This window comes from Schistocerca americana, chromosome 1 (assembly GCF_021461395.2).
Source record: "Schistocerca americana isolate TAMUIC-IGC-003095 chromosome 1, iqSchAmer2.1, whole genome shotgun sequence".
NCBI lineage: Eukaryota > Metazoa > Arthropoda > Insecta > Orthoptera > Acrididae > Schistocerca > Schistocerca americana.
The window spans coordinates 836,058,983-836,086,804 of NC_060119.1; the positions used below are offsets into that span (position 1 = coordinate 836,058,983).

The 27,822-nt window shown below is 43.1% G+C and overlaps 1 long non-coding RNA gene across 1 annotated transcript in view; it reads left to right on the forward strand.

Moving 5' to 3' along the window:
• LOC124613185 overlaps positions 1 to 27,822 on the forward strand; it is a 306,026-nt gene that overhangs the window by 183,636 nt on the left and 94,568 nt on the right. The window lies entirely within an intron of this gene.

Below are 27,822 nucleotides of genomic sequence, written 5' to 3' on the forward strand. Positions count from 1 at the left end.
AGAGACTTTAGTCGCCAGAAATATATTCTCCTTCACTATTTACAACAGTCTGCCGACGCTGGCGTTACTTTTTTCGATTTCACGTGGTTTTGAGGCGAAGAACTCGTCGCGCCATGTTCGGAACGCATTTTCTTCTGGAACGGAAGTTCCTTGAAGGCTGTTCGATAGAGAAAGGAAAAGGTGAAAATCTCAGAGGAAGAGATGGTACGGAATGACAACCCAACTCCTCTGTAATGTCTTTTTGTCAATCTGCAGAACGCGGGCAGAGCTTATAGTGTAGTAGCGCCACTTCACGTAGGCGTCCCGGTCGTTGTTCTTGGATTGCGTCTTCAAGACTTCAGTTGTTGACAATAAATGTCAGCAGCCGGGGAAGCAATTCGTGGTACACCACACCGTAGCTATTCCACTAAACGCCTAATACAATACTTTGTGGACGCGCACTGGTCGTTGTACTGGGAGTTTGAGCATTTTTTAAGGTTCAACCATTCCATTCTTTTCTTTGTTAGCACAACGACACCATTGCTCGCCGCCAGTAGCTATACAAAATAGGAATGCTGAGTGTTGTTCATGAAGCAATTGGTGACAAGCAAGCAGAGGTGCACTGACCACCCGCCGATTATTGTGATTTTAGCTCAGAGCATTCGGTGCCTATAGACTCGATTTTTGAACCTTTCCCGTGACATGCAAATGTCGCACGATGAGGGAATGATCACAGTTCATCAGATTTCCCCATTCTCGAGTACACAGGCATGGATCATAGTGATTATAGTAATAATAACTTTAAGAGTTTCCACGATGAACAACATTTGATCGGCGGTTCGACAAAGGCAGGTAGCCAGAGAAAGAATGCAACGCTTTAGTTGCAAAAAACACTCTTCCAGAAATACTTTATAGTTACGTGACGTGTACTCTAATGGTTTGATGCGTTTAATCGGTCTTCATCAAAGCCCGAAGGTATTCCTGGACGTGGAAAGTCAATGTCAAAACGATTCTCCTTAAAACGAGGATACCATTTCCTTGTAGTGTTGTGTCCAACGGCATTATCCGCACACACGGCGGAAATGTGTCCGGCTGCTTCTGCTGCTGTCAGTCCTCTATTGGATTCAAACGAAAGAAATGTTCCGATTTGTGCACTTGGCTCTCTCATTTTCTACCGTCCACAGTTCCACTCATTACCTCCAAAGAACATAATGACGGTATGTAAACTCAAATGGCAACAGAGGACTACAAATATAAAACGACAGTCGGTGAGTAAACCCATAGCAACCGGAATACCAACATGCAAAACAGAAAACCTACCAACTGATGCACCAACCTAATACTTGCCTGCTATGAAGACAACATTTCAAATAATTGAAGATTTTCGGGCCCTTCCTTGTCATTGACATCCATGACTACGAAAATCCGCATCGAAATTTCAAAAACACAGCTAGAAAATTTAAGTTCGTCTAAATTTAGAAATAGGATGTTATTGAAGGATAACGAATTCAGATGTGCAGAGTATCACACAATTTTAGGTAATAATGCCTGCTGTCTGTTGATCAACATCAGCGCAAATAGCGCTAACTCGACTCGTCCTGTTTTTGACACTTGTTTCTAGGTCGCAACAGTGTGAAACTCTAGTCGAAAGCTGAGGGACCACTCATAACCAAACTGTGCAAGTGTTGGACAAATTTAAGTGATAAACATAAATGTAGCTGATAAAGTTGTATTTAAAAAATGATTATTAAAATATATCAGCAAAAATAGTTTTATTTCTTACGTTCTCAAACTCTTTCAGCGAAGTAATTACGGCCTCGCAGGTTTGTGGGTCGCTACTTGCGACAGGTTGTTTGGAAATTGCAAATGTATACATCAGGCTGATGAAACATTCACCACTCACGAGGAACCAGAGTGTGATGATAAGCCTGATAAGAGGCTGGAATGGTTTCCTTAAACACTGTGGATACTTCGGAACGTTGAACTGCAGCCACCTACAGGAGCGTATCGAAATCGGCACGGCTCATTCTTAATAAATCTCTGAAGCCCATTCCATTTTTTAAATTTTTCGGGTAGCAGCAGTAACGCCTCCCGAAAATAGACTTCTTCTCCAGTAACATATTTATGTCTTCTTATTCTCATTTTTAATAATATTAGACTATTTAGGAAAAAATTAAACGCACTGAGAATAATTTCTTGGAATATCGCATTCTGATTTCTGTAGTAGAACTGACTCGGATAGCATGGACGCGTCACTTGTATAGCCGCCATCGCGATACAGTTTATCCTGACTGCCCGTATCCGTTGCCGCGCGACTTCGTCGCTAGGTGTGTACTTGCCTTTAGAATTGCAACAGTGGAACGCACCTCTGCCATGCATTACTCAACGCTTTGCGGGGTTTAGATGTAGGTAAAAGTGTTGAACGATCTCGGGAATTAGTCCATCGGCGATGATGTCACCGACTTGGAGGATCGCTCTGCATCACTGTTGCTCGCTGTGTTATATCTGGAATCTGAGGAGGACGCTTTGTCTCCTGGAGTCTCTTTAGCTTCCTCTTCTTACTCTGTAGTGAATTAATTCCGTCAGCAACACTCCATGCTCCGCAGACTGCCTGAAGTAAAAAATCTGGAATGATGACTTCCCACACGCTACTACCCATTATAATTGCTACACCACGAAGATGACGTGCTACAGATGCGAAGTTTAACCGACAGCAAGAAGATGGTTCAAATGGTTCTGAGCACTATGGGACTTAACTACCGAGGTCATCAGTCCCCTAGAACTTAGAACTACTTAAACCTAACTAATCTAAGGACATCACAGACATCCATGCCGGAGGCAGGATTCGAACCTGCGACCGTAGCGGTCTCGCGGTTCCAGACTGTAGCGCCTAGAACCGCACGGCCACTCTGGCCGGCGGAAGATGATGCTGTGATATGCAAATGATTAGCTTTTCATAGCATCCACACAAGGTTGGCGCCGGTGGCGACACCTACAAGTGCTGACATGAGGAAAGTTTCGAACCGATTTCTCATACACAAACAGCAATTGACCGGCGTTGCCTGGTGAAACGTTGTTGTGATGCCTCGTGTAAGGAGGAGAAATGCGTACCATCACGTTTCCGACTTTGATAAAGTTCGGATTGTAGCCTATTGCGATTGCGATTTATCGTACTGCGACATTGCTGCTCGCGTTGGCCGAGATCCAATGACTGTTACCAGAATATGGAATCGGTGGTTTCAGGAGGGTAATACGGAAGGCCGTGCTGGATCCCAACCACCTCGTATCACTAGCAGTCGAGATGACAGGCATCTTATCCGCATGGCTGTAACGGATCGTGCAGCCACGTCTCGACCCCTGAGTCAACAGATGGGGACGTTTGCAAGACGACAACCATCGGCACGAACAGTTCGACGTCGTTTGCAGCAGCATAGACTGTCAGCTCGGAGACCATGGCTGCGGTTACCCTTGACGCTGCATCGAAGACAGGAGCGCCTGCGATGGTGTACTCAACGACGAACCTGGGTGCACGAATGGCAAAACGTAATTTTTTTCCGGATGAATCCAGGTTCTGTTTACAGCATCATGATGGTCGCAACCGCGTTTGGCGACATTGGTGTAGCAATTTTATTGGCCAGTAGTATAATATATACATGTTATGCAATGATTGACCGCGTAACTGATGACGAAGTCTCATGTAGTTGTCAAATAATACTACAGGCATAACTGTTTCCCAGCAATGGCAGGCGGCATGTGTGGAAAATCTTACAGCAGGAGCGGCACATGAGCCTTCTTTCTATTGCCAGAGTGACCTTTCGAAGTAATGGCGATACGGCAGATACACATGAGGCTCTCGCTCCCGTGGTGGGCTGCAGCCCTGACCTTAACACTGAAGCGTTTGGAAACGTCTCATAAACCTGGTTCGTCAGTTTAGAGTTCCGTTTACGGTTCTGCATTACATAAAAACGACCATTTGCCTTGTGAACTTTACTCCGTACTTATTTGGTTGTTTGAGTGACAAACTCAAAGCGTGCTCATCAGAAATTTGATCATCGAATAATTTGAACTAGGCCGTAGAAAGAAGTTGCATCATTGCTGTAAGCTCATTCTAACATTCACCTAGCTCGGTTTAGGTTTTCCTTGGTGTGCATGTATCAAGACGAACAAAATTTCCGTCCAGCCATCGAATGACAGCTGCTTGTCTGGGGAAGGGATAGGCAGGCAATGAAGTGAGTGGTCAGTATCTTATTTAACTGACTGATTACAGCCGTAAACCGTAGGGCCCGTATTAGACTGTAAAATGAGTTGTCGCATAATTTATGAAAGATGTTCTGTAAAATCGCTGACGATGTACTACACTGCTTTTATCCGAGTTAGAATGTAATTCTAACTTAGATAAAGAATCAGTCTTGGTGATAATTCCTTTAAATTGGGTCGCGTGTTATTGCAAGACCAGTTCGTTGCTATTTAAGGTCATGGTACTTACACGTCACCCCCTCTCTTCAAACCGAGCGAGGTGGCGCAGTGGTTAGCACACTGGACTCGCATTCGGGAGGACGACGGTTCAATCCCGCGTCCGGCCATCCTGATTTAGGTTTTCCGTGATTTCCCTAAATCGCTCCAGGCAAATGCCGGGATGGTTCCTTTGAAAGGGCACGGCCGACTTCCTTCCCTAAAACCGATGAGACCGATGACCTCGCAGTTTAGTCTCTTTCCCCAAAACAACCCAACCCTCTCTTCAAATGAATCGAAGAAATTTTGGCTTGAAATAATAATCATTTACGGCAACGTTAAAGAAAACGAGGCCTCTTTCCATGAAGTATAGTGTTTTTGTTCTACTGTTACATAAATTATTAAACAATTTCAGTAGCAACTTTAAAGCAGCTACAGCCCACTGTTAGCTTGGAAGGTCAGTCTTTTTGTTATCTATAAGCTGTCCATGAAATTTAACGCTGTTCTCTTTCGGAAAAGAATGTGTAATTTATAATCAGCAGATTCTATCGGAATTTACAGACAAATGATAGCTGCGCGTGAAATAACTGTTGAAAATCACGCAAGCCAAAAGAAAAGCTTTCGTATTTAATTAGTTGACAAATGCTAAGCTTGTAAGTAAATGAGTGTTACTTAAAATAAAATAAAAATGCATTTAACAATATATTTTCTAAAAATGCATTTAACAATATATTTTCAAAGGAATTGGCACGGCCGTCTGTCACTGCACGCACGCACACACACACACACACACACACACACACACACACACACACACACACACACACACACGAAACTTACATTTCGTCACCACAGCAGCTGTACAATAGTTATGCCGGAAAAACAATAGAAATGTTGTCTTTGGGCATAATACTTTTATATAATTTTTATATTTTTATTCCCAGAGTCTGATTTCTGTTCTCCAGATAAGAATTGAAGCTGAACACACAGCTAAATTAACATCAGATTAAAGCTAGCGCAGTTCAGCCCACAAAGCGAGCGAGCAAAATAAGCAGACAACGGGATCGAAACGTAAGATAGAGAACTCTTGTAAAAGTGTTTATGTAAACACTTTCGTCGATGATCCTTGTCCATTTAGAGACTACAGTCGTGGTTACCGCTCTGGCTCTGAGCACTATGGGACTCAACATCTGAGGTCATCAGTCCCCTAGAACTTAGAGCTACTTAAACCTGACTAACCTAAGGTCAACACACACATCCATGCCCGAGGCAGGATTCGAACCTGCGACCGTAACGGCCGCGCTGTTGCAGACTGTAGCGCCTAGAACCGCCCCGCCACCCTGGCCGGCCGGTACCGCTCTGGGATCTCTGATACAGGTCATATATATTTCTAAAGCTGTACTCTTTTTGTTTGCGCACTTCAGAGTATGTGTGTGTGTGTGTGTGTGTGTGTGTGTGTGTGTGTGTGTGTGTGTGTGTGTGTGTGTGCACATTTACATTAATAAAATTCACAGGAAAAATTTGTAAAGTTCGGCTCTGACGCCAAAACACATAATAGATGGTCATTTACAGTCATTGTAACGTTGAGGAACTTCGAAACATCTAAGGGAGAGACAAATTGTTTTTCCGTCTCATTTATTTGCCTTTTTCAAAAATGGTTCAAATGGCTCTGAGCACTATGGGGCTTAACGTCTGTGGTCATCAGTGCCCTAGAACTTAGAGCTACATAAACCTAACTAACCTAAGGACATCACACACATCCACGCCCGAGGCAGGATTCGAACCTGCGACCGTAGCGGGCGCGCGGTTCCAGACTGAAGCGCCTAGAACCGCTCGGTCACAACGGCCGGCGATTTTTCAGTGATTATGGTTTGAATGAGCGAAACCGGTAAAAATAATGGTTTATTTGTAAAGCTGATACCTAAAAATGCAGGTATTTAACAATCTGACGTCTGTAGAAGGTTGCCTCACTAAAATATTAATCTTTGTAACAGAGTTGTTAAACTTATTTTACAGTGTAAACTGGCCTAAAAGAAGTTGAGGGATTGAAAGCCTTACCCACATGATGTGTCAGTCAGTCAGTCTACTCTGTCTTGTGTAGTATGAAGAATCAGCATATACACGACAATCTCGCCTACCTCTTTATGGAACTGAGCAGTGTGTGGCAAATGGTTGGAACCCTCAGATGGGGACTGCACTGAGTTCTGAAATCCATGTTACTATTAAAATAAGAAACTGTGTCATAGAAACGAAGTGTATAAAAAAAGCTAATAGAAGTATGGCTTCCCCCGAGAGCCAGTACTATGTGGACGTTGGACCCATTCGTACTCAATGTATTTCATCGTGTCCTTACTGGCAATACTAATGTGGTAAGCCCAGGAACGGCGCGCTATTTAACCTGCTGTCGTATGGGACCAAATACGCTCGCTCTGCCTTTAATTCCCGCGACAACGAAGTGTCGCCAAAAACTCAAGAGGGTAGCGAGCAAGGAAACGAAAGTTAGTTTTCTGTTCACATGCCCGGTAGACGCTCTCGTCAAGTACGGCGCAATAATTTCTATGTTTGGGTAGTGCCTCGCATGTAGCTGGTGTGGCAGTCTGTAGCGTCTGTACAGAAAGCAGGCTGTAGGGGAACCCCCCCCCCCCCCACACCCTCTCAAATAGTGCACATGCAGTACGCGCAGTTGAAGTGATTAATGCCGGGCCATGATAAGATAGCGGCCGACCTTTCCGCTTATCTCTCTCTGCTTGGCGCGCCTTTTCGGTTTGAGTCACTGGCAGATATTCGCCCGCAACTTCCCATCAGTTCTTGACGACCTGGGTATCAAGAAAGGTTGCCATTTTTGAAATGCAGTGACGTAATCCTTCTCTGTCTAGAGTGGTGACATTGTAAAGGTATAAAAAGATTTATCCTCGGTAGGGTCGAATCGAAGACTGCTTTACAGTAAGCGCCACTTATTTTAATTTCCCACCATTTTTGTGCAGCACACAGTAAAACTCATCATTCGGAACAACTGATGAAACCACTTTTCCGAGTCTCTGCTGGCAGTCGAATATAGTTTGCGTTCCACGACTGGGGAGATCTTCATCCATAAGAAAAATGTCGTCCTTTTACACTTTGTCTCCAGTCGCGAAAAGTAGACCAAATCGCACGAGGGAAGACGGCGCCGTAGGAACGGAACTTTAATATGTGCGAACACTGAAAGCACACTGAAACTAAAACGGCGCAGAAACTTTTAGGCCATTTTTGGGGCGTCACCGTAATGAAACATTTGTGAGGGAGTATGGATGTAAGCACCTTTAAGATTCTGTACCTGTCTTTAGAGAGTTGAGCAACAAACATTTTAAGATTATTTTAGGGTACAGAAAACTGGCATCATTCTCTGACAGAACTGATATTTGGGACCAATTAGCACTTTTAAGTATAGCTTGTTCGATCATGATTTTTGTTTGTTTTATTTGGTCTCTGGAAACATCGCAATTGTTAAACACACATCGGCCGGCTACTATTCCCATCCACCATTAACAACTGCACAGATTACGACTTATTCAACATCGGTTTCAAACGCGGACATATTTGTAACGACTTGGCTGGAAAATAGTAGTCTTGGACTCAGGATTTGTGGTCCGTAACAGTGCTGTTAATGTTGAACTAAAAATCACTTCCGAATTTTCGAAATTTTTTTGCTTCTCTGTTATAAAATGTGACACACAGAAGAAGCAGAACATTCGCGCTTTAATGTGACGTTGAGGAATGACACGATTTACAAGAGTAGGAAGAACCAAAGGGTCCTCGAGGTCCTTGTAATTTCTATCCTGCAGGTACATTCTCATCAGTGACCAGTGAAAGAGGAAGCCGCTGGCAGGGGTGTTTTGGAACACCGTATTGCGCAGTTAACCATTTCAAAACGGCAGTTTAGTGTTGGCACCTTACTTCCAATGCTGAAGTAATGACCCACTGATAGCTCAGGAGAGAGAAGTAAACTGCTGGGCCACTTGCCTCCATTATTTTTCGTGTTGCGCCGTCTCTTGATGCTCAGCTGGAGATGCCCTAGGTTGGGCTACCGTAAATGAACCGATGAGGTACAAACACGGCCAGAAGCACGTTCTCAAGTTCTTAGTAGGAGTTCACGTTGCAGGTTTTCCTTAGTACCGTTTAACTTTGCCGTGACGCTTCTCCTGTGCAGGGAGTGAAGTGGTGGAAGATCTAGAAATGTCTAGCTGAACAATCATCTGTCAGTAATTGCGTGCAGTTCGTGTACTATTCGTGCATTTAATGACACGTTTATTAAATTGGCAACAACAGAGAGAACTGTTTAAACCGTATTTTGGAACATCCTAACTATGGGTCCTCTACGAGGCTACGTGATACAGACAGATTTGTTTCGTTTAAAAATCTATCGTGATTTTGCTAGAAAGGTTGAATAAAACAAAGAATTTATTTTAAATTTACAAAAGTATTTCGCTGCGCCGTAATATATCACATTTATTTATCAATCAGAAATAAACGGGAAGATATAAAGGAGTCAGAGCGACAAACTAGCGTTTGTCAAATTCACCATTAGGAAGAACGGGAAGTAAAAGGAAAACTCATACAAACCATTCAATTTACTACATGCCCATTTTATACGTTTAGCACGAATAAAATACTGTAGTAAGTAACGACTTCCCAGGAAACGAAATATGAACATCTCTTTCGTAGAAATAGCTTTCTTGCAATGGTTGTATATCTTTGAAAATGCATTAGAGACTTTATATTAAAATTACTGAAGACTCTGTTATATATTTTGAACAAACTATGTAGCTGGTTAGATGCGCTTTGCTTTTCCTGTGATTTGAGGAATCTAAGAGTACATTTGCTTCTTTTGCCACTTTTCTTGAGATATTCTTTTTAATTATTATGTGAAAAACTTACCTAGAGGACATAATAAATGTAATGTTTTTGTTTATTGGCTTTCATTACGTGCCCATACAGCCATCTCAACACTGAAAATTTTATGCTACAGTTTGTTTTTGACTATTCAGTGTACACTAGTTTAATTCGTAGCCTGGTGCGATGTTCCATAGGTGTAAATGTAAGTTTACCATCAAAATGTCTATTGTAGAAACGACCCTTTTTAATGCCACGAAAGTCGCGGTCTTCGTGTGGTATTGCATCCCGCTGGCTACACCGCTTCCGTTTGGCTCGTTGTTCCGAGGTACCTTAGAAGTCTGTGTCATTAAAGGAAACCATATGCGAGTTAGATTGCTGAATTTCTCTGTGATCAGTATCCCGAATTCGATTTCAGAACCGGAGAAGAATAAATGTTTGGTGCACTGCAGATGACTTATCTCTGGCATTTCAGAGAGCGTGGTTTAACCGATAAATATGTGCGAAATATTGACATTTTTTATCACGTTTATTGAACACTTTTTTGTCCAAACATTTGCGGTACCGAAGTATCGGAAGAGTAAACATGTTCTGAACATTGGTCACTATCTTACGTTCACCACAGTCACAGATTCTGTACCTCCTCAGGACCTACATGCCAGCATGTGTCAACATAATTGGAAAGTCAGATGCGACGATGCGGTGGACAAGACCCGTACCCACCATCTAAATATTTACAAAAGTAACGTTGAATTGGATATTTTTGTTCTACAAGGCAAACTGTAGTTGTAGGTAGAGTGACAGCGCCGCGTATTTTAGGATCAAAGAAGACGTTGCAAGGTAACCGGCCAATTTTTACGATAGTGGAACACAGAATTGACGCCGCCTCTACGCCAACAGCTGCTTCCTTTGCGGTGCTGTTATCTGAGTAGAGCAACAGCGCGCGGCGGGCTGTTTGCTGGAGGTAATGGAACAGCTGGCGGTGGCAGGTTATGCGCGTGCGCGCTGCCATTTCCGCGTGCCGCTACTGCTACTGCTGCTGCTGCTACCTGTTGCTCGCTGAGGGGATTCCACGGCGCCTGCGCCTACTGTCTTATCTACCTTTCCTCCTCCCACTCGTCTGGTGCTGCCAATTTCACCGTAGCTACTTACTGGTGCGATCGACTGCCTAGTGAAAGTAGATGTTCAAATAGTTGTTATGGGGTTCTGGCAGATTGTTATGGACGAGGAAGAAGACGTTCCACCGCATCCTTTTTTCTAGCCATTCTGCTTTTCTGCGGTTCCGTGACCAAGTCCATTTCCCCATAATGCTGTAAAATCTTTAGGGATTAAATAGTTGCATTGCAGACACTTGACCGCCTCCACCTCTTGACATGCAAGTAAACGATTTCTGCCATTTCACTTGCGATAATCACCCCAGAAGCTGGTTGCACCAGAAATCCCAAATTCCCCTATTACACAATAACTCTCCCATGCTTACATTTACATAGTTTTAATAAAATATCACATTCTCACATTACGTATGCCATCCTTTCACTCTCTCGTCAGCCGGCCGCTGTGGCCGAGCCGTTCTAGCCGCTTCAGTCCGGAACCGCGCTGCTGCTACGCTCGCAGCTTCGAATCCTGCCTTGGGCATGGATGTGTGTGATGTCCTTAGGTTAGTTAGGCTTAAGTAGTTCCAAGGCTAGGGGAGTGACGACCTCAGATGTTAAGTCCCATAGTGCTTAGAGCCATTTGAACCATTTTTGAACTCTCTCTTCTCTCCAAAACATTCACACAACCAAAACCCAATGAAATAATTTTCCAGTGTACTATCAATTATGTCATAAATCTGTGGCAGTGAAACTAAACAAAGTTCCAGAAAATAGACTTTATGAACCTATCTTCTTGATTGCAGTTTCAGTTGATGCTATAGATGAACACATTGCAATCCGTAACTCGGTTTCACAATGCCCGCATAGGTATTTTACGTAAAATTTATATTTCTAAAAGTAATGAAGTTATTTATTTATTAAGTTCTATTATTGTCCACAATTTTTTTACACTAACTACGGAAAAGATCCATTAATATTTAATAGTACTTATTCAGATTCATAGAGTGTATGTGTAACGCACTGCGTGCAGCAATAGTCAAGTACAGCGCTCGCCTGGCCCAGTACCCAGCGTTATATCGGCTGTGCGAGCATGAAGTCAAACATCTCCGGGTTCCGTGGCAAAGCTATGTTTCCAATGCAAAGTGACAACTCGTAATAATTTGCTACGTTACAACCCTTTCTCTTACCTCCGGGAATCACACGTTCATATTATAAAATATAAATGGAACTACAAAAATAAGGAAATATCTAGTTTCAAGAAACGTAAAATGGACGAAAGTACCCCAAGTAACATAGCTAAATCAAACTTGAACCATACCTATAAAGAACTGCTACAGTGTAGTATAGAAGCTAACTGAAAGAAGTGCACATTTAGACTGAAGAGAAATGACACTCTCAAACACAGCAATTGCACAGAAGTCACTGCGATCTGTGACAATCCCCTGGACACTATAATAAAGGGGCACGGTTCTTCATAGAGCTCTTCTGCTTGCGCTGTTCCATGTGGTCGCGCATTGTCATGTGGAAAAACGATGTCAGGACCGAAAGCACCCCCAAAAAGAGATGGGGGGAGAGATTACACTGTAGCAATTCAATAGTATTGGAGATGCATTACGTGTTACGCCACTCACTATATGTGGGTAAGTTCAGAATCAGTACTCAAGACTGAATCTGCTCTCATCCGAGAAATCTTTCTTGTTGGTACAATCGCTGTCCTCTTGACGCCATCGCGAAGGGTGCCGCCCACGTGCGGGTGTCGGCAGAGCACAACGTGCTGGTAGCTGGCCAAAGAGACACCCCCACCCCCATATGGAAAAGCCGTGCCACGGAGGACCGCAAGGTTGCTTGCCTTGCAGTGCTGTTAAATGTGGTTGCAATTGCAGCCGCCTTTTGACGTGAGACCCACCTTGCCTTTTCCGGAATGTAGCGGCCATCTGCTGTGAAGCTGGCCGTGGTCGGACCACCTTCTCTCTCCCACGGAACGCCTCCACGAATGTGAAACATTGTTATGAGCAACACCAAATTTCTGGGCTACACTCGCCTCATGTCCGCCTCCTTCCAGTTTTCCGATGACTTTTCTCCGTGTGAAGTCATCCAAACATTGTCTCTGGGCCATGATGTAATGAAAACGACCGAAGTTCGCCGTTAACTGCTCGCTGTTTTGACACAACAGTCTTTTTCTGTTTCTTCAGCTGCCTCGTGTTGTGGCGCCAGTCACGCTGACATACCATGCGGTGATCAACTTCCTGTGCATGACGAAGAGCCCTATAGTAATATGCTCCCGCACTTGAGTTTATTTTCACCCAGTAGTTAATATTTTATCTATCTCGTCCTTGATTTTTGCAGAGCAGTGAAGATTCCTCTGTATTACTTCAGGCAAATTCCGGGATGGTTCCTGCTATAAGGCCAGTGTCTACTGCGCGTCTCATCTTTGACATTCTTCTTGCATGTGAATGCTTGTATATATGAATTGTTCTATTGTTACTGCTTTTAAATTGTAGTACCGTGCGATGTCCAATGTCCTTGGAAAAGCTATCCATGTATGGACAAAACTACTGCTAATTCTAAACTTTGTGGAAGCTAGTTAATTTGAAAACAATTTTTTACATAAATAGCCAGTTGCGCGGATCGTACAGTTCATGTTCCCATTTATCATCGTCGTTTTAGGGTGTGGGTTGATATCACAGAGAGGAAAGAAATAAGCAGCAGTATTACAACGCGAAAATAGAACATGGATAGACGAAGGAAATATATATATCTCACACACACACACACACACACACACACACACACACACACACACAGCGCCTAGTATCACATGTATGACGCATTTAGGGAGAGAGGGGGATGAGGTTCACGGAAATGTAGCTAGTCGTGTTTAAATATGCGTTGGATTTCAGCTTGAACAAGCAGACACGGGTTGAAATTCTTTTTCTTGGGGCGCTTAGGGCCTTATCTGTCGACTTAATTACCATTGTTAGGACACTAAGTGAATTAAATAAGATAGAAAGATAAATTAGAGAAAAATATATTGAGATCTGTTTCATTGTGTTCGTTGCTCGTTAGCTATTGCTCTCGAATGATAGCTTTAAGTTGCGGAATGCTGACTTTGCTTAACGAGCTACAGCATCGCGACAGTATTTGTGAATACGTGTGTGTGTGTGTGTGTGTGTGTGTGTGTGTGTGTGTGTGTGAGAGAGAGAGAGAGAGAGTTTATTGTTTCTCGTAAATGTTCCATTGTTAGCTTTCCTCAACTGTGGTAAACATTACTCGACGATCTGGCAGTGCCATTTTGGTGGAGCCCATGGTAAGCTCCTTGCTCTGTGTGTTGTGTCGAGGTAAGTGACTCCTGCTGCGCCAGCCTGCTTTCCATGTGTAATAGCGATGTCGTCACTGGTCGCTGACGTCACTCACATTCATAACGGAGAAGGCGCGTTTTTGCATGCGGAACGCAGGTCGCGGCATTGAAGGGGCACAACTGCCCTCACCCTCTCTTCCCGCGCGCTTGCTTGCGCACACACGCACACCTTTTTGTCATGTTTCCTGGAGCGTTTGCATGTATTGCTCATTGAGGAGTTAAACTCCATTAAAATGTGGTGACTCGTCCACGTTACCGCAATATTTTTGTTTTATTGAATTATAGCGAATGCCTGCGTGATATAAAATGCTACTCTCTTATTGAAAGTATGTGTGGTCTTGTTAGATTGTTCAGGATCAGGGCAACTTTGGGCCACATATATTACTTAAGCTTTTAAACGTTGTAATTGCCATATGTAGAAGATTTGACGCAATAACTGAATAAAAAGCGTCTAGTTGCTAAACTAGAACGTCCAGTATATATGTGTTAATGTTGAGGCACGTGTTCTCAAGCTAAGTGTTTCTAAAAAGACGTAGGAGAAGCAAAGTAGATATATATATATATATATATATATATATATATATATATATAGTTAATCGCTTTTGCAAATGTATGTTTGCCAATAGAAGCCTGGTATCTAATGTATTTCTTCTTAATTTTCTTTCCAGGTAAGTGTCCAACCGAAGCGCTGCCAAGCGAACCTCTGCAGTAAGTGATCGCAGGTTTAATTAATAAATTCTAGGTACGTTTTCAGTGTTGTCGCTATCTTCTAAACACTAGGCTTCTGCTTTCGAAGAAAATGCAGTAACCCGGAGCAGAATACTTCCTTGACAATAAAAACAGCACTTAATTACATCGTTGAGGTGAAATGATACAAGCAAGCTAGTCAGACAATATACTCACTATGTGATCAAAAGTATCCGGACACCCCCAAAAATAAACGTTTTTCATATGAGGTGAATTGTGCTGCCAGTTACTCCATATCAGCGACGTCAGTAATCATTAGACATCGTGAGAGAGCAGAATGGAGCGCTCCGCGGAACTCACGGGCTTCGAACGTGGTCAGGTAATGGGGTGTCACTTTTCATACGTCTGTATGCGAGATTTCCGCACTCCTAAACATCACTAGGTCCACTGTTTCCGATGTGATGGTGAAGTGGAAACGTGAAAGGACACGTAAGGCACAAAAGTGTACAGGCCGACCTCGTCTGTTGACCCGCAGACACCGCCGACATTTGAAAGGGGTCATAATGTGTAATAGGCAGACATCTATCCAGACCATCACACAGGAATTCCAAACTGCATCAGCATCCATTAAAAGTACTATGACAGTTCGGCGGGGGGTGAGAAATGGTCGAGCGGCTGCTAATACGTCACATGTCACGCCGGTAAATGCCAAACGACGCCTCGTTTCGTGCAAGGAGCGTAAACATTGGACGGCTGAACAGTGGAAAAATTTGTGCGGAGTGATGAATCACGGTACACAATGTGACGATCCGGTGGCAGTGTGTGGGTATGGCGAATGCCCGGTGAACGTCATCTGCCAGCGTGTGTGGTGCCAACAGTACAATTCGAAGGCGGTGGTGTTACAGTGTGGTCGTGTTTTTCATGGAGAGGGCTTGCACCCCTTGTTGTTTAGCGTGGCACTATCACAGCACATGACTACATTGATGTTTTAAGCACCTTTTTGCTTCCCACTGTTGAAGAGCTATTCGGGGATGGCAGTTGCATCTTTCAACACGATCGAGCACCTGTTCATAATGCACGGCCTGTGGCGGAGTGGTTACACAACAATAACATACCGGTAATGGACTGGCCTGCACAGAGTATTAACCTGAATCCTGTAGAACACATTTGGGATGTTTTGGAACGCCGATTTCATGCCAAGCCTCACCGACTGACATCGATACCTCTCCTCGTTGCAGCACTTCGTGAAGAATGGGCTGCCATTCCCCAAGAAACCTTCCAGCACCTGATTGAACGTATGCCTGCAAGGCTAAGGATGGGCCAACGCCATATTGAATTCCAGCATCACGGATGGAGGGCGCCACGAACTTTCAAGTCTATTTCAGCCAGGTGTCCGGATACCTTCGATCACATAGTGTGTATTGGTACTCTAGCAGAAGAAATACGTTACGCTTTAACGAGAAATCTATTAATTTTGTAGAGAACGTCCATAATTTGTTGCTTCGAAGGAACAAATCATTTCCGTAAATAAAAGACGAAACGCAAGAAACAGTGGCAGAAGTGCATTCTCAAGGCGAATATGTATTAAAACGCAGCACGATACTACAATGTTCAAATCGACAAGTGTGCGGCTGTACTAGAAGTCAGGGGATTCGACTGACTTCGCTGCATTCAGGCTGCTGTCCAGCATTAGCAGGCGTCTTAAGTGTTATGGGGTTTCGTTCCCCGACAACATCCCGACAGCCACAAATGAATACTTTTGGTAAAAATCATTATCGAAAGAAGTCTCTGCTGAACGCGTTTACTCCAGTATTTCCTGGCTATTGGACACACGCTTTCTGCCGCTATGATTAGGCATTTGAATAGACAATAGCTCCAGTTGCACGAAGTATATTTTATAGCACGCCCGGTTTTGGTCCCCAAGGCATTTGTTTCACACAGCCACCGGTTCTCTTAAATAATTTATGAGCACGTGTGAATGGCCTAGCGGCCGAAACAGTGCCTTACTAATGACATAAAAAAATGACAGTACCACTTACTGACGTTAGCGATAAGAACCTACGTCTGTCAGTACAAATTAAGTACACCTTAAGAGTTATAGACATGCTCCGTGCTACGAGAGAATAGTTTTCGTTATACACACTTAATTTAGTAATTTAATTATAATACTACTTTCAGTTTAATAGCATTTAATGTTAGAGTGTAATGCAAGTCAGTAACGCTACAAATTTCAGGCGTATAGCTTAACATTAGTACGAAAAAAAAGTTTTGTCTGTATTCATTCTTGGGCTCATTTGGCGAAATGATGTGCTGTGGTGAAATTACTTCTTCTTCTTCTTCTTCTTCTTCTTCTTCTTGTTCGTCTCCCTGAATCAATTCTGCTTACGCAGGTCGTTTAGAGCCTCTTTCAAGCTCCGTCGTTTAGAGCCTCTTCCAAGCTCCTGCTTACTCCCTGTCTATCACTTAGCATCTCCTCCCCGTGCAGTTCTCTTTGGTTCACTTCGTACTTCATCTGGTCGCTCCACTCTTGTTCGTGGTCTTCCATTTGGTCTTCTTCCAGATTCTGTCCATTCTAAGGCTGTTTTCGGACATCTTTCTGGCCCCATTCCTTTAATGTGGCCCAACAGTTTAAGACCGTTACTCTCCATAATTCCTTTTAGGTGCTTGAGCTGCATGGTGTTTCGTATTGTTTCATTCCTTATCCTGTTCCTTTTCGCCTTATCCAAGGTCCCTCGTAGAAAGCGCTCCTCTGTTGCTTGTATTCTATTGAGAGCCTCCTTTGTCAGAGCCCAGCATTCTGAGCCATAGGTCAAAATTGCAGGTAATGACCTGTACATAATGTTCTTTGCTTTTCCCAATTTCTAATTATTATTCTTGATGTTTCCCTTTTTGATTAATTTATTTACTGAAGACCTGAAAGCATCTACTTCTTTAACAATGCTTCCATTGGAAGGTATGGCTTCATTTTTTTCATGTTTCCTGCTAATTTTCATTACTTTACCTTTTGTTGAGCTTATTTACATGCCTGTTTCTTCAATTACTCTCTGCTACGTATTTAGTTGTTCTTCCACTTTCTGCTCATTTTCTTCTCAAATCGTCGCATCATCTGCTATAACGCTATGATTTTCATATCATCCGCTGTTCACCCTTGACGAACATTCCGTGTGGTGATGTCCGTGACTTTATTGCAAAGCAGTGGTCAGAGAACTCTTCCTTAACGGACCCCTCCGTCCGTTAAAAACCATTCTAATTTTTTGCCGTCTATTATAATACTTAAAGGATTTTTGTACAGGTTTCTGTGTCTCGTGCTTATTCACACCTTTTCCCTTCTAACAGTGTCATAAACATTTTTTTATATTTATGAATGCAGTTTCGATGCCTTTCCCAAATCCAGTTTCTTTTCTTCAACCTGTCTGGCTGTAAATATGGTATCTACAGTTGATCTTCCAGGTCAAGATTCTTGTTGTTCTGTTGTGGTTCTATCTCATTCTTGATATTTCTGTAAAATTATTTTTTCTAATATCTTCGTGAGTTGGCACATTAGGGCTATTCCTCTGTAATTATCACACAGCGCCTCGTTACCTTTCTTAAAGATAGATGCAATCATTGCCTTTGCCTAATCATCAGGAATCTTTACATATATCCCTGCAATCGTCGTTGTTCTGTACAACCACTGAATTCCAATAGCACCTGCGGCTTTGATCATTTCACAATACCCTTACGTCTGACAAAAACCAGTACCGAAAGTAACACAGGTATGCTGAAATTTACTGTTCCAAATGTTTCACTTGCCAATGAATTTCCTTCCATTTTTATACGGCAAATTTTCGTTAAGGTCTGCCGATTTTTTCTAATTTTCAATCGTTTTTAGTAATTTGAGTTGACCAATATCCAACATACGTTTTCATAACAAGAATCAAGTTTTGTTATAGCTGAGCTCGCGTGGGAGCAAAAGGGAATTAATACTAAAAGGCCAAATTAAGCATGAACATGGACGAAAAGGTCCGAAATGAACAAAAACAAGGCTCATTGTGACTGAAGGCGATGTTTGTTATACTTGAAGTATCTGGTGACTACTTGCATAGCTCAGTATTATGGGCGTATCAGCTGTGTTCTTAGAACAGTTCCCGCGAAGGACGACAGCGGTGGCGAAGTGCGCCGTATCTTGAAACATACTCTAGCTTTCCAGGAAATTGTTCATAAAATTGTGTGCTGCACAAAGCATGCCTGGAGTTTGCTGCTTATGAAATGGCTTTTGCACGCTATTATAGACAACAGATGTTCAAATTCTCGTGATGCAAACACGTTCAGCCGTATACGATAGTGTCAGCTGTCTGCGGTTGAACATCTTTTACCGCAAACACCTACATGTGTGAAACTTCCTGGCAGATTAATACTGTGTGCCCGACCGAGACTCGAACTCGGGACCTTTGCCTTTCGCGGGCAAGTGCTCTACCAACTGAGCTACCGAAGCACGACTCACGCCCGGTACCCACAGCTTTACCTCTGCCAGTACCTCGTCTCCTACCTTCCAAACTTCGAGTCTCGGTCGGGCGCACAGTCTTAATTTGCCAGGAAGTTTCATATCAGCGCACACTCCGCTGCAGAGTGAAAATCTCATTCTGGGAACCTACATGTGTGCTTCGTGGCTAATACATCCACCATACTTAGTGCTACTTATCATACGTTGTCATCCCGACAATTCATTAAAGTTTAAATAAGATCCAAGCTAATCTTTTATGAAACATTTTTCTAAAACAGATATTTTAGTGAAGAAAAATTTTAGGCGTCTATTACATAGGAGCTCAGAGATATTCCAAGCATTGTGCGGGACAGGAGCATAAGTCTGTACGTATAGTAAATATGTATCAGCAAAAGTTGAGGTCTCAACGTATTTAATGCCGAATACCTTCTCGAATTATTAACAATTGTTCAGATACCTTGTTGGTCCGACGTTTTCAAGATGATTCTACTCTTTTGCTTTGATGAACGCTCATTTTTCTGTATACTAAATCATATAGCGATTACTTTTAATACTAATATAAATTTTCAAAATCTCTCCTGCTTCAGTTTTGGGGGATGATCTGCGCCACTAAGCACTCGGCGTTATGTGCATATAATTATTGCCCCGTTTCTTTGCTTTCCGCGAATATTTCCGTTCAGTAACATTTTTCTTCGCTTTGCACCTGTTCAAAACGCAGCGGATGAGTATTAGCTCATGTCACAAATCCGCTTCCTGTGGTTAAAACCTGTTCAAAACGCAGCGGATGAGTATTAGCTCATGTCACAAATCCGCTTCCTGTGGTTAAACTGAATCAATACTTCGTACCTTTTCTCTCGTACGATAAGAGCGCTATATTACACGAGTTCGATTACATATTTAGCATTGACGTAAAAGAATTGCGATCACATGAAACCGATTACCACGGATCTTCATGTACGAGTAAAATAGCCATAGCTTACGATGAGGTCATTAGAGACGCAGGACGAGCTAATTTTGACTAGTATGACGAAGAAACTGAGCCTTTGCCGTTTTTGATGCGATCCTAGTGTCTCTACCACCGTAATGGTCACCTGACACCAAGTTTCAAAAGACTTTATAGCGAAGCTTACAAACGCTATGTAAATTCCGCTATCCTAAATAGGTTCTTGAAAGTTAGTTGATGTATGAGTGTCAGGCTATTAAGTTAAGGGTGTTGTATTCGAAACACCCTCCGCCCTTGGAGTTTTTTTGGCAGATATAGTGACTTCAGTTGTTTGTGAAGTACCATGTGGCATCGTACTTCGGATTCGGTCGGTGGATGTCTCAAAAACAGCTCAGACAGCAAGGGCGTACAGCTTGCAATACGACCTACGTAGTTCGACCAGACTGTGTACTTAACGCTGCTTTTTAGAATAAGACAGACGGCATTTCGCGATGATAAGAAGGGGCTGTGCTGTTGAGCTTGGGCGCAGCACGGTCGCTACGACGTGGTCGAGCGTGAGAGAGACGGCCGCGCGGCGGAGTCGATAGAACCTGATGCGCTGGCCGCCGCTCCGGCCGCACTGCGTTGGTGCGGCCCGCGTGACGTCACGCGGCACCTGGCAGCTGTTTCTTTTTTGGGATGACTGGCACCGCCCGAGGCGCGCCGCCTCTTCGCAGCGGCAGTCTCCTCCGCCTCCCCTCTCCCCCCCCCCCCCCCCCACTGCCACACCACCTCCTGTCTCCCTAGCCTCTCCGGCTTGCTGTCTCTGCACGGGCTTCGTCAACTGCGAGCTTGTTTGCAGCATGTGCGTCACCTAGCAGTGGTAGTCCGTGAAAAGTTTCCGTAAGCGCTGTTGACGTACAACCGCCAGCCAGGAGTCCTTACAGCAGCACATAAAACAACCTCTGTAACGCATTACATACTGCTAACAAATAGGCCCCCCCATTCTGTAAGACATTTTACACTGAACACATTTTCCATTATTCTGTTGAACCATAGACTAAAGGCTGAAAATTTGTTATGTGCTATTCGAGAACGTTCAGTGAAATCGCAACTTAATAAGTGCTTTTGTACATAAAAAGTTTACTGTTTCCATAGATTACGAATCCGTAATGTGTATGCGGACGTTTGGATGGAAAGCTGTGTCCTTGAAAATGTTATACTCATTTTGCAGTTTGTTTTGATCATTAGAAGATCGAAACAAACTGCAAAAAGATTGAGAAAAGATATCTGAATGGTGCGAAAATTGGCAGTTGATCTTAAATAAGGAAAGTGTGAGTTCATCCACATGAGTGCTAAAAGGAACTCGTTAAACTTCGGTTACACGATAAATCAGTCTAATCTAAAAGCCGTAAATCCAATTAAATACCTAGGTATTGCAATTACGAACAACTTAAATTGGAAAGAAGACATAGAAAATGTTGTGGGGAAGGCTAACCAAAGGCTGCGTTTTAATTTCAGGACACTTAGAAAATGTAACAGACCTACTAAGGAGACTGCCTACACTACGCTTGTCCGTCCTCTTTTAGAATAATGTTGCGCGGTGTCGGATCCTTACCAGATAGGACTGACGGAGTACATCGAAAAAGTTCAAAGAAAGGCAGCACGTTTTGTATTATCGCGAAATACGGGTGAGAGTGCCACAGAAATGATACAGGATTTGGGCTGGAAACCATTAAAAGAAAGGCGATTTTTCGTTGCGACGGAATCTTCTCACGAATTTCCAGTCACCAACTTTCTCCAGCGAATGCGAAAATATTTTGTTGTCACCGACCTACATAGGGCGGAACGATCACCGCGATAAAATAATGGAAATCAGAGCTCGTACTGAAAGATATAGGTGTTCATTCTTTCCGCGCGTTATAGAATTGTGAAGGTGGTTCGATGAACCCTCTGCCAGGAACTTAAATGTGATTTGCAGAGTATCGATGTAGAATGGCAGATCTTATTCTGTTGTGTTAAAAAATTGTTCTAACCAACTATGACTCCGGCAGGTACTTCGATCTAAATTTTTTCCTAAAACTCGCGAACTTGTATATGCTCCAGGAAGATCTCTCTTAATTTTCCATTAACCGCAAGGGGCGCCGTTTTTTCGTTTCGCACAGCTACAAGAAAACCCGACGTAGTTGCCAATCAGCCACCGCCGAAATTGTTACTCTGGGCAGATGTAATCCTCCATATGATGTACTGTAACCTACAGCGTAAATTTGAAGTAAAAGAATCTTTCGCTTTTCTCGTAAATATATAGAGTTCAATTAACAAAACATCCGAACTAGTAATTGTGTAAAAACGTAGTAAAGTATGAAATTGTCGCGGTTGTTTTTTCCTTCTATTACTGTTTTTAGCGCAAGTTACGATCGGTCGCATGTATTATTATTTTCTGGCTCAGGATTATGAAACATTGTAGTTGACGCAGATACAGATCGAAAATTAAAACTCCCGAAGTCCTCGTTTTGGTTGTCTTGCGTATTACTCAGACAGGAACAGGAATTTGCTGTTGTATCATCCCGTGACAACCTTTTCCAGTCTGGAAAAGAAAAAAAAAACTAAATTAAGAAGACCGAGACGGAAATCGCCAACACAACGCGACGGCACTTTTATGTATCTTCCAGCATATTAGCGTTGTTGCGAGATGAAATGTGCAAATTAATCATATCATCCACTTTCGGAATGGGCACTCTCGCCGCCTCAAAAATATTACCCTATTTTACAATGTAACAGCACGAAATTCAAGGATTCTGTTTTATGTTCTTGTCTCATACACTTTACAAAAGGAAGACAGGAAGATGTATTCTTATAGTCTTAGACTTTTTTCCACCGCTGACAGAGATACGGGCATGATGGAATTGTAAGACTGCACGGGTTGCACTTTTTTTTTCCTAGGTGAACGTGTTTACTACGCCATCCACTATACGGGTATACGAAATGTACATAGTGTTCCAATTCTTTGCATATAATATTACTGAAAATATGTAGCACCAGCATGTCTTCGTGATAGGTCGAATTAATCTAATTTTACAATCTTGGTCATTGCACGAAATGTGTGGTGGTATTGGATATTTCGTTTTCTGGTATTGCAACGTTTGCTCTAAGATATTCAAATACAAACATCTTTACGACGAACAGCCTTTCTCCTGTTACGTGCCCCGTTGTAACATCTTGAACATTCCTGTGCTACTCTCGCACCGATTAGACAAAGTTCGTGACGAGCTATACAGCTCTTCTCTGAATCGTGAGTATTCTCTCTCTTTCTCTTTCCCACCTCCACGCCCCCGCCCCCCTCACACCCTGTCTATCCAGATTGGTAAGAGTCTCAGATGGACGAACAATATTAATACTCCTGTGGTCGCAAAAGTCTTTCGTAAGATAACTTCTTCGCTGACAGATTACGCTTCCTTAGCATTCTTCCAGTAAATCCCAGTCTAGCGTCAACATTCCTAACAATTAGTTACGTGGTCGTCCCGCCTTAAATGGCTCCAGATGAACGCCAGTATGTGTGTGTAAAGTTTCTGACCGTTTCCAGTGGCAAAAGAACGACAGAGTAGTTTCACTATTTTAAATCTTTCTACCTGTTAACACGATTTACATTTCACTTGGTTGTGTTGCACGATTGCTTCTTTGAACCATATATGTTGGTTTTACGTTGAAATTTTTTTGTTAAACTCACAGAGCACGGGGAAATTTCGAATTAATTTGTCCACTGCATATGTAAGAAAGGCGAGCTTGAACGGAAAAATTATCACACGAGTCATTTTTAAGGCGAATGTCACTGATAGTGCAGACAGCTCTTGTAGCTCAATATGTTATAGCCGATTTTTGTCGTCGCAAAACGCGTTGTATCTGGACAGGCTAGTCCTCTCTAGCAGCTCATAGGTGCGCGAAGCTCTTTCGCCACACTGCGGTACTCATTCTTCCACGAATGCGGCGTCCTAGCAGGTCTCGGATTTCCTGGAAAGAGGGTCTCGCTACCTGACCTTCCAGCTCACAAACATCGAACATTGTTCACGTCTAACTCGTGTCTTTCTCGTAAATATTCGTCTAGCTTTTCGGGACGCTCTGCCATCAATGTGATAGATTCATGATCTCATTTCTGATATCTTATAATACCCCAATTTATTCTGTTATACTCAGATATTAGTAACAATATAAAATTTTGAACGAACTTAGGGTTTTAGTAGTTTGTGACGAAAGTAAGCGTCGCTGCACCAACAAGATGAACTGAACTTATTTTCCTATGTATTCAACAGATCACTTTCGATGCGAGCCGAGAAGACTGTTTTTGTGATATTTGGGAAGTCGTAGCAAATGTTCCGTTCCTCAAACTTTCGTTTCCGTTCTAAGCTTAAAGCAGCGGAAATTGGTCTGATATTAAACGTTTAAACGGGACTTAACGTATAAACTCATTTGGATGTAAGCAGTTGCTATGCAGGGTGCATAAAATCATTTGGCTAACAAATTTTTGGATGCCAGTGACGTACGAGTGTCCGGTGACTTTCGATCCAACTATATTCGTAGACGAGAAGCAAAACAGTTTTTTTTTTTTCCCCTCGGAAGTATGATGCAATGTCCCTTTGGACATGCATGCATCTTCTAAAGAAAATGCACTGCGGTAACTACAGCCGTTATTACATGACATGTATTCGCAGTTACGAATATGGAAAAGTATCAGCTCCGTAATGGAATGAGGACAATGAAAATTTGTGCCGGACAAGGAATCGAACCCGAAATTCACGCTTATTGCGAGTGGTTCAAAAATGGCTCTGAGCACTATGGAACTTAACATCGGAGGTCGTCAGTCCCCTCGACCTTAGAACTACTTAAACCTAACTAACTTAAGGACATCACACACATCCATGCCCGAGGCAGGATTCGAACCTGCGACCGTAGCAGTCACGCGGTTCCAGACTGAAGCGCCTAGAACCGCTCGGCCACCGTGGCCGGCATTGCGAGTGGTCGCCGTATCGTAGGCTAACCGTGCACACTTCACGGTCAGACCCAACTTCCATATGTCGTCAGCCATGTACCTGCACGCACGTGGGAAGTAACTTTGTACCGCTTTTCTGAACAACAGAGGCACTGCAGTACCGTAGTTGTCCGCCGACGCCGGGCAGGCGACGTGCAATGATGTCTCCCCTCTAGAGGGATATACGTAATGGATGTAAGACTGTAGGATGTAGTCGCATAGTTGCGACATATAGAAGTTTGGGTCTGGCAGTGAAGCGTTCAAGGATAGCCTAATGGTAAGGCAACCGCTCGCGATAAACCGTAATTCGTTGTTGGAGTCCCGGTCCGGCACAAATTTTCATCGCCGTCATCCATTATCAGCTGTTTGTATATTTCACACTGGACAGTACCCGCTGTTCTGAAACGTATTAACACTAATTACCAGACCGGTACTCGAACCTGGATTCTCGGCCATCGCAGCATTACTCTCACCGACTAATCTCTCCAGACACGACTCACGACGCTCTTTCACACCTAAAATTCTGCCTACACCTTCCTCCTGTTTACTATGCATACAGCATATTAAGAGATACACCGTGAGACGTAGTAAACCAAATTATGAGCCTTGAGATGTTAAATAGTGTAGATAGTGTTATCCGTGGTTCGCAGAAAAGTCTGGCCTTCCAGTCAGATTTCCTGTTGGCCGTTGCAACATTGCAACTGAAATACTACTAATTTAGCATTGAGTTTTGCTTTAATGTCGCCAGTGTCCTCCGCTGAATCGAGTGTTCCCATTTCTCAAGGTAGCTCCTTAGAAGGGAGGGACGGAAAAATAACTAGCAAGTAATTCGGCCACACTTGAAACCAATTTGTTCAAGAAAGTTGAGATGACGTGGTCACAAAATTTTCTCGAAAGGACGCAACACCGAACTTAGTAGTTTGCCTAGAGAGCTAAGAAATAAACGAAATATTCATGGTCTTCGTTTAAGTGTATCTTCATTTCGTCTTGTAGTGCTAATCGTAATTTCTCAGTCTCTGTATGGTACATTGTGTGCAGTTAGCACACATGAAGGTGAAATGATGACTCAGAATTCGGTAAACACACACTCGGGAGGACAAGCGCGTTGCTCCTTACAAAATGTGCGTTTCAGTCTCCGTAAAACTAAAGCGTGTTGTTATTGTCATCAATCCAGAACCCCTCCCTCCCTCCTCCTCCCTCTCTAGCACAAAACCGACAATTCCTTCATGTCATTGGATGTAGCGTATCAACCAAACCATTTCTTTAGTCAAGATATTTTGTAAATTTATTTTTCTCTCTCCCTAGTTTCATTCAGTAACTCTTAATTAGTTGTTCGATCAACCAATTCTGTCTTCACCATTACATTTCAAAAGCTTCTATTCCCTGAGTGTCTGATAGACTGTTTATAGTCTGTGTATCACTTTCGTATACGACACTCTGATGACGAACACCTTCAGAGAAAACTTACTGACACTAATATTTTGCTTGGGTGTCAGCAGATTGTTTCTTTTCTTTTTTCCAGAAATGCTTTACTTGCTGTTACCAGTCTGTATTTTCTATCACCCGTATTCCTGTCATCATCAATTTGATATTCTTGTAAAACACGCGCTTTTTTCCAATATACAAGAATTGTACAAAAGTATGAAAATACCGCGAGAAATGCGTGGTTGGAGATAAACGTAGATGCACCCAAAACTGTGCACTATTTTTTTAGAAGTACGATGTCCCCAATACGTCGCAAGTGTTAGTCGTGGTCAGAACAGTGTTCTGTGTAGTTGTGAGTGCATTCTGTCGGAGATAAGTGAAGTCGAACGTGGACAAATTCTTGATGCTCGTATGGTGGATGCTTCCGTAGCCAGGAGAGCCCTATGTGTTGGGCGTTTCAAGGCATACCGTATCGAAGAATATTACCGCACATCAGGAAAAATCGTCGCAATGCCGGCGAAAGTGTGTGTTGAGTGATCGTGATGGATGGTATTTGAAGAGGATTGTGATAAAAAATAAGACGACGACGACAACTGCAACTGCTGTTTTTCAGGACGACATGACCTCTGTTCTCACAGCTCGCATTGTTCAGGACTGGTTTTATGAGCACGAGTGTAAATGGTCCACATCTCCATTTATACTCCGCAAGCCACCCAATGGTGTGTGGCGGAGGGTACTTTCCTGTTCCAGTCGCGTATGGTGCGCGGGAAGCACGACTGCCGGAAAGCCTCCGTGCGCGCTCTAATATCTCTAATTTTACATTCGTGATCTCCTCGGGAGGTATAAATAGGGAGAAGCAATATATTCGATACTTCGTCCAGAAACGCACCCTCTCGAAATCTGGACAGCAAGCTACACCGCGATGCAGAGCGCCTCTCTTGCAGAGTCTGCCACTTGAATTTGCTAAACATCTCCGTAACGCTATCACGCTTACCAAATAACCCCGTGACGAAACGCGACGCTCTTCTTTGGATCTTCCGTCAACCCGATCTGGTACTGATCCCACACTGATGAGCAATACTCAAGTATAGGCCGAACGAGTGCTTTGTAAGCCACCTCCTTTGTTGATGGACTACATTTTCTAAAGACTCTCCCAATAAATCTCAGCCTGGCACCCGCCTTACCAACAATTAATTTTATATTATCATTCCACTTCTAATCGTTCCGTACGCATACTCCCAGATATTTTACAGAAGTAACTGATACCAGGGTTTGTTCCGCTATCATATAATCATACAATAAAGGATCCTTCTTTCTATGTATTCGCAATACATTACATTTGTCTATGTTAAGGGTCAGTTGCCACTCCCTGCACCAAGTGCCTATCCGCTGCAGATCTTCCTGCATTTCGCTACAGTTTTCTAATGCTGCAACTTCTCTGTATACTACTGCATCATCCGCGAAAAGCGGCATGGAACTTCCGACACTATCTACTAGGTCATTTATATATATTGTGAAAAGCAATGGTCC